Below are 14433 nucleotides of genomic sequence, written 5' to 3' on the forward strand. Positions count from 1 at the left end.
AGCTAAGTCAACTTTCGTTATTAGCTGGATCTTTGGACCTTCTGCACCCATGTAGCACCCCAGAGAGCTGGACTGAACCTCTGGTGAACACTTATGTACATATTAAAGTAGCTTCAGGGGCCTGGATCTAGAGCAGTTGATTAATTTCTCTTCAACTGTAATTGAGTGTCATATATCATCTGAGCAGTGGAAGGTGAGAACAGTCCGGAACACCTATAGCACCTGAGGAAACAGCTAGAGAATGAGAGGGTGTGTGTTTACCCCAGCTGATTCTAGTCTAGAATAATTGGCTTAGGCCTACTCAGGCTGGGATGTTATCTTCAGAGCTGGTGGCCACTAGAAATGAAGAGGAAAGAGAGAGAGAAAGGAGAGAAAATTAGAGAAAGAAAGAGGCTGAGAGTCTTGTCCTCTGCGTGAGCAGACGAGGGAAGATGGACATTACACTGTGCACCCCTGAGGGCTCCATCAGAAAGAGGCAGAGTGCTCCAGATGGAGCTGCTGCTTCTCTGGAATGGGAGAAGTACCTGCCCTTAATCCTTACTCATTGAGAGGACATATAAGGGAAGTGGGAGCAGAGAGGGGAAAACTTCAGTTGCAGCAAGTAACGGGCTTGAGTATTAGGTAAGAAGTGCCAAAGGGAATAGACACTATTCTCCATTCATCCTTTTTATTTCCCCTCTGATTTTCACAGCAAGTCAAGTTTCTGGCCTACTTCTCAAGAATATGAATATATATACACATATATGTTTATATGTGTGTATATATGTATATGTGTGTATATATGTATTGCATATACATATATGTGTGTATATATGTATTGCAGACACATATATGTGTGTATATATGTATTGCAGACAAATGTTTTCCTAAATTAGTGAAATTAGTACAAAATGAAAACCTTGTTAGGATGTCAGAAAGAGAAGAGGGAATAATTGAAGGGAGAAATGACTTGGAATTGTTTGCAAATGTTGAAGACACATCTATCAGGCATGTGGTGTGGGAAATTGTGATACTAGAAACGTGAACTCAGTACACAATGAATGTTCAAACCTCTGCTACCTCAATCAGAAAGAATCTCTCTCACCCTGATGAGTTGCTCTGAAAATAACCACCAATTACCCCAACTTCAGTAGGGAAGATAATATACTTTTAATGGGTGGCAGACTAGATAGAAATATAAATCCTTATCATCCTAAAAAAGAATTCTACCATTTGCCAGCCCTTGCAAGTAATAAACATGAAAATGCCCTCTTCCAAAGAGGCCCACTGAGGAAGTGACTGTTTAGTTCCCTGAGACCATCTGAAAATGATTAAGCTGCTCATCGGCAATTCAAAGCTTCTATTTCTGTGGTGTCTGAAAATTTATATTATTCTAGAAAATTTATAAAAACCCTGTTGGTTTTCAGCTGGGAGAGGGGATTTAGTGGTGTGGTTATCAGTGATTATTTGCCCTTCCTTGGATACTGTAGTGACTGCCATATGGAAGAGGGACTAAAATTTATTCTTTCTAATTCCTGATAACAGACACTAGTAATAGAGAACTCGGCTTTAGCTTGAATTAACAACTTTTGAAACAAATATAGAGGTCCAGCAATGGAACGAGCAGCCTCTCAATGTAGTAATATTCCCATTAATGGAAGGATTCAAGCAGAATCAGAGTTCCAGTGGAAGCAGGTAACAGAGACTGAGGCTAACATAAGTAGAAAAGGAATTTGTTATAAATAGAAGGATATCTTGGAATTAACAGAATCAAGATGCAGGAGGAGGGATTAGGCTTAGAAACAGGAAAGTATCAAGATGGAGTCTACTTGGCTATTAAGAAGGCACTACAGCAATGAGTGAGTGAGTGGCATGTCACTCTTAGGATTCAGAGTCCTGGAAGGGAAGGTCCAGTTAACTGAGCTTAGGACGCATGCTCATCCTTTCTCCATTCAGAGTAGGGACAGCAGAAAATATACCAGAAGTCTCCAGGACCTCAAATTCTGGAGTGGAATGAAAAGGCACCCAATTCACTATCCTAATAGTGGCTTATAATAGGAGAAAAGTCCCTAAAAGTGAATCAAGATGCTATCACAGGCTGGGCTCGGTGACTCACACCTGTAATCCCAGCACTTTGGGAGGCTGAGGCAGGCAGATTGCCTGAACTCAGGAGTTTGAGACCAGACTGGGCAACATGGTGAAACCCCGTCTCTGCTAAAACACAAAAAATTACCCGGGCATGGCAGTGGGCACCTGTAGTCCCAGCTACTCGGGAGGCTGAGGCATGAGAATCACTTGAATCCGGGAGGCGGAGGTTGCAGTGAGCTAAGATTGCACCACTGCACTCCAGCCTGGGTGACAGAGCGAGACTCTATCTCAAAAAAAAAAAAAAAAAAAAAAAAAAAAATGCTATTACAATGAGGGAATAGGGGCTGAGGAACCAAAAATGAACAAGTGATGTTTGCTATAGTAAACATCCATTAGGAATATTGTAGAGGAGGATTCTTTGCTGGGTAGGAAGTTAGGGAGAAAGAGTTGGTCCCTCTGGCTCTAGTATACTCTGGGGCAAGAAGAATGTCATCCTTGAGAGATTAGGAATTTAGCATCCTTAAAAGTAGTCAGGCAGACTTGGGTGAGATAACATCCCCTGGTTTCTATAATTGTGTCTATGATCAGCTTCTCTTTGAAGGTTTTCATCTGTGACAGAGCAATCAAATACTATAGTGTTTTTATATACTATTTACAGATACATATAGGACATTCACATGTTCAGAGTTTGAGAATTCCTTATAACTTTATCTTTCCTCCTCTCCCATCCCCTGTGATGGTCAGTTTCTAAACCCTACTTCAGGTATCCTTCTCAAAACTCTCATAGGCAAGAACCAGGTGCCCCATTAGCTGTGTTCCCACAGCACCTCCTGTCCGTACCTCTAGCAGAATATAAAGCAAAATAGTATATGATGTTAGTTGTTTCCATTACTGGATTGAGAAGAACTCCTGGATGCAAAGACCTTGTGTTTAATTGCTGTAGTTTTAGCCTGCAGCAAAGGGGCCAAGGAGATAAACAAATGAATGAAAAGACATAGGAAGAAATGGAATGAATACATTGAAATATAAGTAAATGGTAGAGGTCTTTCAGAGTTGTGTTCTAAACTGGTGCCTTCTCAAACTGATTTCTCAAATATGTCCTAATCCGTACACTTCTTTGTCCTAAGCAGAGTGAATATTTGATCTCTTGGTATCTGTCAGGTGGAACCTTTCTCTGGAAAGCTAAAAGCATTTTACTCTATTGATTTGTTCTCACCAGAGCTGAGCCATGAGTAGTAAGTAGGCATTTGTTTCTATTATGACTGCCAATAGTATGATTTCAAATCACTTTTATTGCAGCGATTTTGAGGGATTACACCTTTAATTTACAAAGCAGTACCCTAGAACTGAACCAAACCAAAGCTGTGGCTATACTAAGTTATTGCCTAAGTTTTCAGTTCATGGACATTAGTATTGTGGAAAATCAACTGCATCTGTCTCTCTCTCTCTCTCTCTCTCTCTCTCTCTCTCTCTCTCTGTGTGTGTGTGTGTGTGTGTGTGTGTGTGTTTGAGTATAGAATCCTCAACTTAGTTGTGAAGAAAGGTACATACTTAAGCATAGAAATCCTAATTTTAAAAAATGTGAATGTTTTAGACATGAGAGAAATCACAATCACAGAGAGGGGAGCCTGAACGAAGTCAGAAAGCTCTTGTGTTAAAATGGACCTTGGGCAGGTTACTGAACCCTTCAGTGCTGCTCCTCCCTGTCCATTGTGAAATCTGTGAAATGGGGATGATGATAACAGAATGGAATCCATAGGGTTGTTTTGAGGATTAAATGAACTTGCTGTCTCTCAATTTGCCCACTGTTCTGAAGAGATCCAAGATTCCCCGGCAATAGTGAGTGGGAGGCAAAATAAGCAGAGATCTTTTTCTTTCTGTGGCTGATCACTTAGGACACCAAGAGTGGGAACCTCGTTTTTTTTTCCCCATTTCATGCTCCTTCCTGCATAGAAGAGAAGCTGATAAGTGGAATAGAGCTATAAGTAATGACGCAATTTGTTACCTGCAGTGACCTGGTCAGAGCTGGAAGCAGAAGCAACACTCAGAATAGCAATATTCTTGAGTATGTTATGTCAGCCTGACCGTTTCATACTTAAAACCTTTCCTTTTGGGATTTTATCTGTGGCAAAAATGCATCTCTGGCTCTTCCTAGATCTTATCCCAAGATGGAGGTGAGCTCTGTGGGTGGCCCCAACTCTAATTACTGATTTCTTTATTAGCATATGATTTGATCTCATTATAATGGTTGAAATCAACCAGAAGTTGACCAAGGCCTTTGTATCTTCTTGGTCGGAGTCCTGCTGTACCCTTGATTCCCCTCACTTTTGTGGTCAAAAGTATTTAATTAATTCTGTGGTTCTGCCAGTTTTTTTCTCTTTATGTTTTCTCTCTACACAAGGCCAGACTCACCTGTGCACTTTCTCTCACTGTACTAAATGTAAATCCTTGTATTTTTAAAAGCTGGCCTTGATAGCTTTCTCTTCTGCTGCACAGTGTACTCACATTGCTATAAGTACTTCCTACTGAAGAATGTTACTGCCTGAAAAGCACTTGGAGCAGTGCCTAGTACATAGTAGACACTCAACAAATCTGAGCTGTTCTTAGTCTCTTCATCACCATTATTATTATTATTACCTTATAGTTACTGTGAGAATTAAATAACAAAATACCTATAAAGTATGGTGGCACACAGCCTGGCACATAGCAAATGCTCAGGAAATGTTAGATACTGCTAATTAAAGGAGCCTAAGCCAGAGATCTATTTACAAAAATGAAACAGAGCCTTATAGTGTTATTGCCTTGGATACATTCTACTCATTCTTATGTATCATTCACTTCTAGTGTATTTTGCAATGAGGGTGGATATTCAGAATGATGCCTTACCCAGAGAGGCACTTTATGATGTTGCTCATTGAAAGAAATTCATTTATATTCACTGTGTCAGAAAAGTGGTGTTATATTTCATGTATTCATTTTAAGAGTGGTGATTGTATATTTTTACAAGTGACTTATGCTCATAATTAAAAAATGTAGGCAATATACAAAATTATATAGAAGAAAGCAACACAATACCCTAAATCCCACCACCGAGAAATACCCTCTGAACAGCTGAAGAGCATCATTCTAAACATCTCTTAATACACATGTACAGATAGGAAAATAGTAAATTGGATAGATAGTAAGAATTAACATTGTAAGGATGAGAATAATTCAGAGACCATGATATATCTGCTTTATCAATAAAGATGTTAAATTTAATTTTACCTGAATTTAACAGAAGAAAAATAAACTGAAAGTGAACCCAAGGAATTGTTGAGCTTCAGATATGTATTTTTTCACCATTAAAGCTATTTGTGCCTAAAGACTTTTCTAAAGGTTAAGAAAAAATATAAAAACATTAAAAAGTTGGAGTTTTTATGAGTTTTTAACTACACCAATTTTAGATGTTATTCACTAGGAGAGATTACATGATTGATTTCTAATTTCTTTCCAGCTACCTCTCTTACTATCTTCCAACTATGTTGCTCATGTTATTTTTACCCTGACAGGCTGTCCTAGTCTGTTTGGGCTGCTGTAGCAAAATACCATAAACTGGGTAGCTCATAAACAACAGAAATATATTTCTTGCAGTTATAGAGACTGGGAAGTCTAAGATCAAGGTGCCGGCAGATTTGGTGTCTGGCAAAGGCTTGCCTTCTCATTAGTAGATGGTACTTTCTTCCTATTTTCTCACCTAGTGCAAGGGGCTATTAGCTAGCTCTCTGAGGTCTTTTTTATACAGGCACTAATCCCAGTCATGAGAGTGGAGCGCTCATGACTTCCACTGCCTAATACTGTCACCTTGGAAGTTAGGATTTCAACATATGCATTTGGAGAAGACATAAGTATTCAGTCCATTGCACAGGTTCATAACATCCTCATTCTGTTTTGCAAATGTCATTCTCCCATTTGTTTAGTCCTGGTTGTATTTTTATTTGGATCTAGCTCTGGTAGTCTTTTTACCGTGGTTTCTAGATGCCAGGATTGTTTCTTTTTATTTATCTCTTAGCTGGGTACCTTTCATCATCAAGCAATTTTTTTTCTTTCCAAGAAAGTTTCACGAAGGTTATATTCTCTGAGATTTTTCACTTTTGAGAATATCTACCTATTACCTTTGTACTTGAATAACAACTTGGCTGATAGGACATTCTTGGGTCACCTTTTCTTTTTCTCTGAAGTTTAGACATTGCTCCATGGTTTTCCGAGATTGGCTGTTGCTGTAGAAAGTGTGAGGCCAGGCTGATTTTCTTTTCCCTATTGTAATTGACTTGCTTTCTTCTTAGATGCTTGAACAACTCTAGTTTTATCCTTGATGTGTAATAGCTTAATTAGGGTGACAATGCTGATTGTTAAATTTTTCTCAAGATACTGTATCATTTCCACCCATGGATTCAGTTCTTTCTTCACTTTAGAGAAATGTTTTGTGTGAAAACTGAGAATTTTTCTTTTTACAGTCCAGTGTTTCAAGGACACTGATGATTATTTTCTTGGCTTACTCTATCTGTCTTCCAAATTAATGCTTGCTTTGTTTGCTTGAACAAGTTCCTTGCCTTTTTCTCATGTATTCAGTAAAATTATTATGAGTTTCTCCATCACGGTAATTTAGTTTTCAGCTTTGACTTTTTCTATTTCTGTTTCTAATGAATTTATTAAGTTTTTATTGGTATGTAATATATTCAGAGCACTTCCTTAACTCTGGAATTTCCTTTTCAAAACCTTGTTTGTGTTTTATCTTCTCAATTTTGAGCTGTTATTGAAGATTCTTTTTAGTTTCCTTAATATTATAAAACACTCATGGGGAAGCTGTTGTTTAATTTCGGTTACATTTTCTTCCAGCTGAGCTCTTCATCTGTCTTTTGCATTCTGTTATTTTCTTTCTGCCATTCTCCACCCTCTCCTCATTCAGGTAGTAAGTTTGCATGGTAGTCATGCCTTTTATTTTTATCCTGCTCACTATTAAGATGGGTGTTTTATGTTTTTGTTGTTGTTGTTGTTTTTCTTAACTGGTGTGAGTTGATCTTCATCTTCCTTGATTTCAAGTTCCTTGACACTAGTTTGTCTTCCCTATTCTGAGCTATGGTTTGAGGGCTAGCTGCTGCTTTTTACATACTTTTCTAAAGATGACTGATTTTCAGAATGTGGTCTTCAGACCAGCAACATCATTTAACAGGGGGAATCTGTGGGCCTTACCTCATATACATTGAATCAGAAACTCTGGAGATGTGGCCCAGTAACCTGTTTTATCACAAGGCTTTCAGGCAGCTCTGAAACATGCTGACATTAGGAAGCCACTGCAGTAGGAAATGTGGAGGGTGAGGGTGGAGAAGGCTGTGGGGAAGCAGAGTGCAGCCCACACTGGGTGACCTGATCCCTGCTGTATCTTCCGAGATCCTATTAATATTCTGTCCCTGGGCCCATTCCTCAACCAGCACTGTTGCAGTCTTTGGGCTTTGAAAGGTTCTGTCACTTGGCACATTGCTGTGGAAGTCAACAAACTCTGGGGACCCTTCCAGCCTCTGCTGGCAGGGCTGCTGTGAACTGCTGCTGTGCAGGTTGTCCTTGAATGGAGAAACATGGCTGAAGGGCCCGGAAGGGGAGCTCAATTCCAGTCTGTGCTCTGCCTACAAAAAAGCATACTTGGTGCAGGGTTGTTGCATCCGCTCATGAGAGGGATGCATTTTTCTAATTTGATCTGCCCAGAGGGGGCATCTTCTCATAAAAACAACATCTATAATATGTACTGTAGTCCTGATAAGGTCTTAAAATGACATGTAGGAGCTTCTATAACAAAGTTATTTTTCTCGAATTTGTCTGGGTTTGCCTCATCACTCCCCTTCCCTCAGTCCATACCTTTTCATATTTAGGGTAGTTTTGAGAAACTTCAGGAATCTGTCTACTTACCTTGTTTGATTAGTACCGCTTCCGGGTATTCGTAGGGTTGGATTAGGGTGAGTTGGTGGGGCTGACCTTATCAGAATCTTTGTTTTCTTTTCTTATCCTTTCAAAATTTATAGCGAAGCTCATACCACTTTATTGGTTTTATAGATGCTGGGTAAGGTATTAGCTTTTTAAAATCCTTATCGTTTTCTTACTTTTTAAAATTAGTTTCTTGCAGGGTGGAGGTGGGGAGTGTGATTCTATAATCCTGCCTTACTCTACTATTAGTTTATGACAAATGCACTATTTTTTTCTTACACAAATGAAAACAATTATTTTTGCTTAGTTTTTTTTTTTTTTTTTTTTAATCAAGTAGGCTTCCTTGTTTGTAAGTAGCAGACCCAACTTTGAATAATTATGGAAAAAAGAGGTTTGGGAGAGTGTTGTGGAGGATACAGAATTAAAGAACAAGTCCCAGAGAAGAGCTGGTCACTGGTGCCTTTAGCAGGATGGATCTGTGGATATTGGCAAGACCATGGCCATGAGATTACTGAGCTCTAAGTGCCTTCTGGGCATATGATGTGAATGGCAGCCCTACCAGTAGAGTGATGAAGTGGCTGCTTCCTTAAAGTTGTGTTTCTCAAAACGGAGTGATTTTATATCTCCCCTTTCCCCATCTGAACACATTTAGTGACGTCTGGATACATTTTTGGTTGTCACTACTGGGAAGGAGAGGCTGCTGGCATCTAGTAAGTAGTGGCCATAAATATCTTAGAGTACACAGACAGCTCTTCACAGCAAAGAATTATTTGATCTAAAATGTAAATAGTGCTGAGGTCAAGAACTCTTGCCCTAAAGAAAGAGAGTTTAGATGGGCAAGAACGATAGCTGTTCATTATTATACTTCTCAGGCAGTAGGTGAGCATTCTCATTGATCTGGGACAGTGTGTATATGCTGGTACCATTTGGACTTCTAGTAGTATTGCATTCCTTTTTTTTTTTTTTTTTTTTTAACTTGTCCTTTTTAACAGAAGAATTAAGCATTTTACTTCCTTGGGGTACAGTGGTGATATTGTCTTACTGTTGTACCAACATGCAGAAGTCAATTTTAATTCACTAATGAAAGCCATGTTAATCTTCCCCATAATGGTTAAGTTTATAACTGTGATGATGTTTCTGATATTTGACTCCCACATAATAGTCACCTTAGGAAATATAGAAAACATTGATTTAGTAACAAATAAAAGTTTTAGATCCGTACTCAAAGTATCTTATCTTTGAGCCTCACATCCTTCATGCAAAACTCACTGGTAAGAACTACCTTTTGTTTTCTTAATTCTATTGACATTTGCAGGTGACCCGATTGTTTGTCACTGGCCAATTGACTGTGCGACTATGGATATATCACCTAATCTCTCTAGACTGCAGTTTCAACAACAGATATATTTTTAAAAGAGTGTGGAAGAATAGTGAGCCCCTTTGTGTTCTAACACAATAAAATTATAGACAATGCAAGTTATTACAGATTATATGAGCTCTCCCTTCTGGAAGGTCGAGGTTTGGGCAGGTTTCTGATCTGGTTGGATCAAGTTTTTGGTAGGCACCCCAGTACCAATCTTCCTGTAACTTTTATTTTGCTAGTATGCCCACAGCAAGATACAGTGGAATACTGCACATTAATACATTTTAACAGATTTTAAACGAACTTTCTCTAAACAGATAGAAGAAAATTAGAACATTCCTAGGGAAATCCCTTGGCAGACAGCACATCTGTCAGTGATTTGGCATTTCTAGAACACTTTCATCAGACTGCATCAGCAGTTTTTCTCAAAATGTGAACAGTATGTTTGCTAAAAGCAAACACAGTCATGTCTGAATTGCACAAACTTCTCTCAAATGCAAGGGAATGTCACTGTCTACACCGTAATGCCTCAAATTACACAAATCCTAACCACAAGTTCTTGGGAAAAAAATCCACCAAACTCAGAAGTGGTATCTGAAAAAGCCATTTCATACTATAGAAGTTTCTGCAATCTGTAAGCAAAGCGAAATTTGACTTTTTTGGTGCTGATAATATGCGAGGATGTTTATCTTTATTACTTGCTAGCAGTATGGTATATCATTATATAAATTTGCTTTTACTTCTAATTAAACTTTTAAAATGCAGTTGCTTTTCTTTGCTCTTGCAACAACATGGAAGATTAAGTGATTTTTGTTGCCTAGTGGAATTATCTATCCTCAAAAACTCAACACAAATTAATTTCTGTTGGTGAAATACATTTTAAAATATTATAACCCTGTTCATTTTAGGAAAGTTAATACTCCTTGTGAACAAATATTTTAACCAAAATGTGGTAAGTTTATTAATAATTCTGAGAGGAGAGAAAACACAGCTTGAAAAATAGTCAACATTTTGCTTGATCGCTACCTTTCCTGCTAATTATTTTGGGGGATTTTTAAAGCAAAGAACACATTTATTCAGCTGTATCCATTAATCTGGAAAATGCCCTCTCTTTAAATTGTCCCCCCAAATCTTGTTTCTGAATATTAAGTTGCCTATGTGCTCTCCAATATGAAGGCTGGAATTAAATTACTGCTATCTAACTTCGATGGTGGGTGCTTAGGATGGTATATCTTTCCATTCCTTTTTATACTTTCAAGATGAAAGAATATGATCTAAACCTTCTTCGCTCAAATGCCACTTCCTCAGTGTATGATTCTTCTGTGGCTTTCCTGAAGCCAAGAGCTGTCAACATTATTTTATTTGGTATCTCTCTGATGTTGCTTATTTCTTTGTATCTGGCAATCTACTTTCGTTGTTCTTCCTCTAACTTACTAGACAGAGAGTCCTGGCTCAGTGTCTCTCAGCTGCTTAGCTTCTCTGCATACAAATTGCTTAGCTTGGTCATTTGGAACTTTAAAATGGAATTTCAGATAAAGCAAAAAGAATTAGGTTTAGTTAGGTTGATAAGATCGGCTTTTAAACAGTTTGATGAACTCCCATTTAGACTTTATTAGAAGAGGAGCCTGAGTTACCCTCCCATGTTCACACTTGAGGGTCTTAATTCCCTGACATTTCCTTGGCATTGGAGACTGAGACTTAGACCTCACTGTCATTTGGGTCCTCCTAGAGACTGAACTAGAGTTTTTCATGAAGAGCTGGATAATTTCTTTGCATGGTGATTATTTTCTTACATGAGTCTTTTGGAGAATGGTACGGATATGAATGACAGTGGGTAAGAACTCCTGAGTCTGAAAAACTACAGTTCAAGATATGGTTCTGCTGCTTTCTAGGTGCAAGAAGAAAGCTCTTAGATCTATATGAGCCCCTGTTTTTTAAATCTATAAAACAACAATGCTGCTCTCCTAAGTGTGCGTAATGATTAAACATTTACTGCTTGTTAGCTGCCGTAAAACGATTTTATAACAAAAGTTCTCAATATTATTGGAAATCGATGAAAAGGTTTAGGGCTCTAGGGAGGCAGGGTTTTGAAAAAAATCTCTTCTCCCCCATATTAGTGTTGTGTGAGTTCGACTTAATTATTTTCTGTACACTTTCTCCCCCCGTCAACCATTATCTTAATATTTATTCCCATTTTCTTACAGAATAAATAGACATACTTTGATTCTGCAAGCCTCCGTTGTCCATAAGCACAGGAAATGAGGTGGGGATGGTGCTGTGTAAAATAATTTGAGAAACAGTATGTCTGCACACAACGGAATACCAGAGACCTCTGATAAATTTGAGTTTTGGTGTCATCTAGATAGTTCAAAGCACATTTTTTTTCACTAAAATATCTGAAATCAAATACAGTAGAAACAGCACAGGGGAACAATACTAACATCTGTCTTCACGTTATTAGGTTCATTTAATTTAACTCTCATCTCTTGATGATGATGGTAAGAGCCAGCATGCTAGGCATTGTATTATGAGATAGAAACTATTATCACGCTCTCTCTATAGGCAGTCACACTCCAGAGTCTCTACCTGAGATGTGTCTAGTACTATTGTTAGACTTGGAGGTACAAAGATGGATAAGATGTAGCCATTACCCACAAGGAGCTTACAGTCCCAGTGAGAAGTAGAATACAGGGGTGCAGATTCCTTTACTATGAGACTGTGTAGGAAATTGCTGCAGGAGTGATTCAAACACCAAGAACAGCAAACGGGAGCCTCAATCTTGTCTGTTTTGGAGATCCAGAAGGAGATAGCAATTGGAAAGGATTTTGGAGATTAGGTCATGTTTCCATTGCAGATGAGACTGAGGGATGGTAAAAGAGGGATGGGCAGGACTGAAAGAATGAAAAATAGCTGAGCTGAAAAAGGGTGATCCCGAAGGCTAGTGCAGTGTCGGCAAGGCCAAGGTTGGAGAACTTCAAGGTGGTTCAGGAGATCCTGCAGTCTGTGAGTGCTGAAGGAGGGCATGAAGTTTGGGCCCAAATGACCTTGGAGAGGAATTCTGTAAGAATGGCAGAGGGAAGAAGCCAACATTGTATTTGACTGAAGAGATAGTAGAGACTGGGTGTTTAGAAGATTCTTCCAAGAACTTTTTTGGTTAATTACAGGAGAAAAAGAAGTTGATTATTTAAAAGCTCATCATGGGTAAGTGTACTTTTATTTGTAAGAAAGGAGAATTAATAGAGCAATAATAATTAATGGAGAAATCAGAAGGGAGGCAAAAATGGAGAGAAGAGAGTTTTTCTGAGCCCTAGAAGAAGCTGGTAAGAGGTGTTTTATGATACTTTGCATGGGATTTGAATGTTAACTATAGACTGTATTGCAAAGAAAAATATATTTTGGGACCAGGCATGGTGGCTCACACCTATAATTCCTGTGCTGTGGGAGTATCTCTTAAGGCCAGGAGTTCAAGACCAGCCTGGGCAACACAGCAAGACCCCATCTCTTAAAAAAAAAATTAGCCATGCATGGTGGTGCATTCCTGTAGTTACAGCTACTTAGGAGGCTGAAGCAGGAGAATAACTTGAGCCCAGGAGTTTGAGGCTTCAGTGAGGTATAACTGCACCACTGCACTGGCAATAGGAGTGACACCTAGTCTCTTAAAACACACACATACACACACTATACACACACACACACATATATACACACATATATCTACATATATACACACATATGTGCATATATCTACACATACATATGTGCATATATGTACACATATATGTGCATATATATAACATACGTATGTGTATATATATGCACATATGTGTCTGTATATATACACACACAAATATATGTGTGTGTCCATATATATGTATGTGTGTGTACATATATATTCCATAGATATATATTCCATAATATATATTCCATATATATATTCCATAGATATATATTCCATATATATATTCCATAGATATATATTCCATAGATAGATATTCCATAGATTAGATATATATTCCATAGATATATATATTCCATAGATATAGAGTCCATAGATACAGAGTCCATAGATATAGAGTCCATATGTATAGAGTCCATATATATATATATATATGTACATATTTAGGACAGAAATGCTTGGTGATCCTCCATGTTCTTTCCCTTTAATACGTGGCTCACTGCAATTTACAGGAGCCAAGTATTAAAAAAAAAAAAAAAAGGTTAACATGATGTCCTCAGGCTTAATCCTGTACAATTGCCTTCTGCCTACTGATGTTTCACTTTCCCCTAATTTCTCCTCATTGGCTCACGTTTGTCCACCCTGCTTTCTTGATGCCTGCCACTCTGATCCCTGAATTGGTTGCTATTGGTTCCTAGCTTTTTTCTTTGTTCTCTTTGCATCCAAATCTGGACTGTTCAACTTTGGCTTGAAATGTAATGCAGATGAATCAATCTGTAATGCTCCCTTTTCTTGGTGAGGCCAGACTGTTGCTTCATTATATCCTGTCTTCACAGTAGCTCCACTGTGCTTGGCCAGGTAGATGCCTTGGGACTGTTCCTGTGCTGTCCCAGTGGCATGTGTGGGACACAGAAAGGGACACAATAGATTGAAACAAAAGGTCCAGGAAGAAGGAATAGAAATAATGAAAAAAGAATACAGTTGGAAGGACTGGCCTCAAATAGGGGAGAAACAGTTCATCTACAGAAACACAGCCCTTGGAAGCAGGGAAGGATGAAGATGCTGCAGGATGGAGAAGGGAAAAGTTAAGGGAACTCCTAGCAGAGGGTCCCAGGCAGGATAGAAGGCCCCCAGGGAGAACCAGGTATAGGGGGAAAAAGCAACGCAAATGAGAAGAAGCAGAGGCTATTCTCGGCTTTCTAGAACAAGCGTGTCAGCCATCATCACATGTGGCTTGTGAATACTCAAAGGGAAGTAGGGGAATAGAAAACCCTTTATAGTGTTGGAAGGGGAGAAGAGAGGGAAGGGAGGAGGATTCAGGTGTGCCCTGACTTGAGGCTGTTGGCACGGGAAGCTGGAGGTGGGTAAC

The 14433-nt window shown here is 38.7% G+C and overlaps 1 protein-coding gene across 22 annotated transcripts in view; it reads left to right on the plus strand.

Moving 5' to 3' along the window:
* Window positions 1–14433, plus strand: part of FHIT (fragile histidine triad diadenosine triphosphatase) — a 1508090-nt gene that overhangs the window by 633022 nt on the left and 860635 nt on the right. The window lies entirely within an intron of this gene.

Source organism: Pongo pygmaeus, chromosome 2 (genome assembly GCF_028885625.2).
Source record: "Pongo pygmaeus isolate AG05252 chromosome 2, NHGRI_mPonPyg2-v2.0_pri, whole genome shotgun sequence".
Lineage (NCBI taxonomy): Eukaryota > Metazoa > Chordata > Mammalia > Primates > Hominidae > Pongo > Pongo pygmaeus.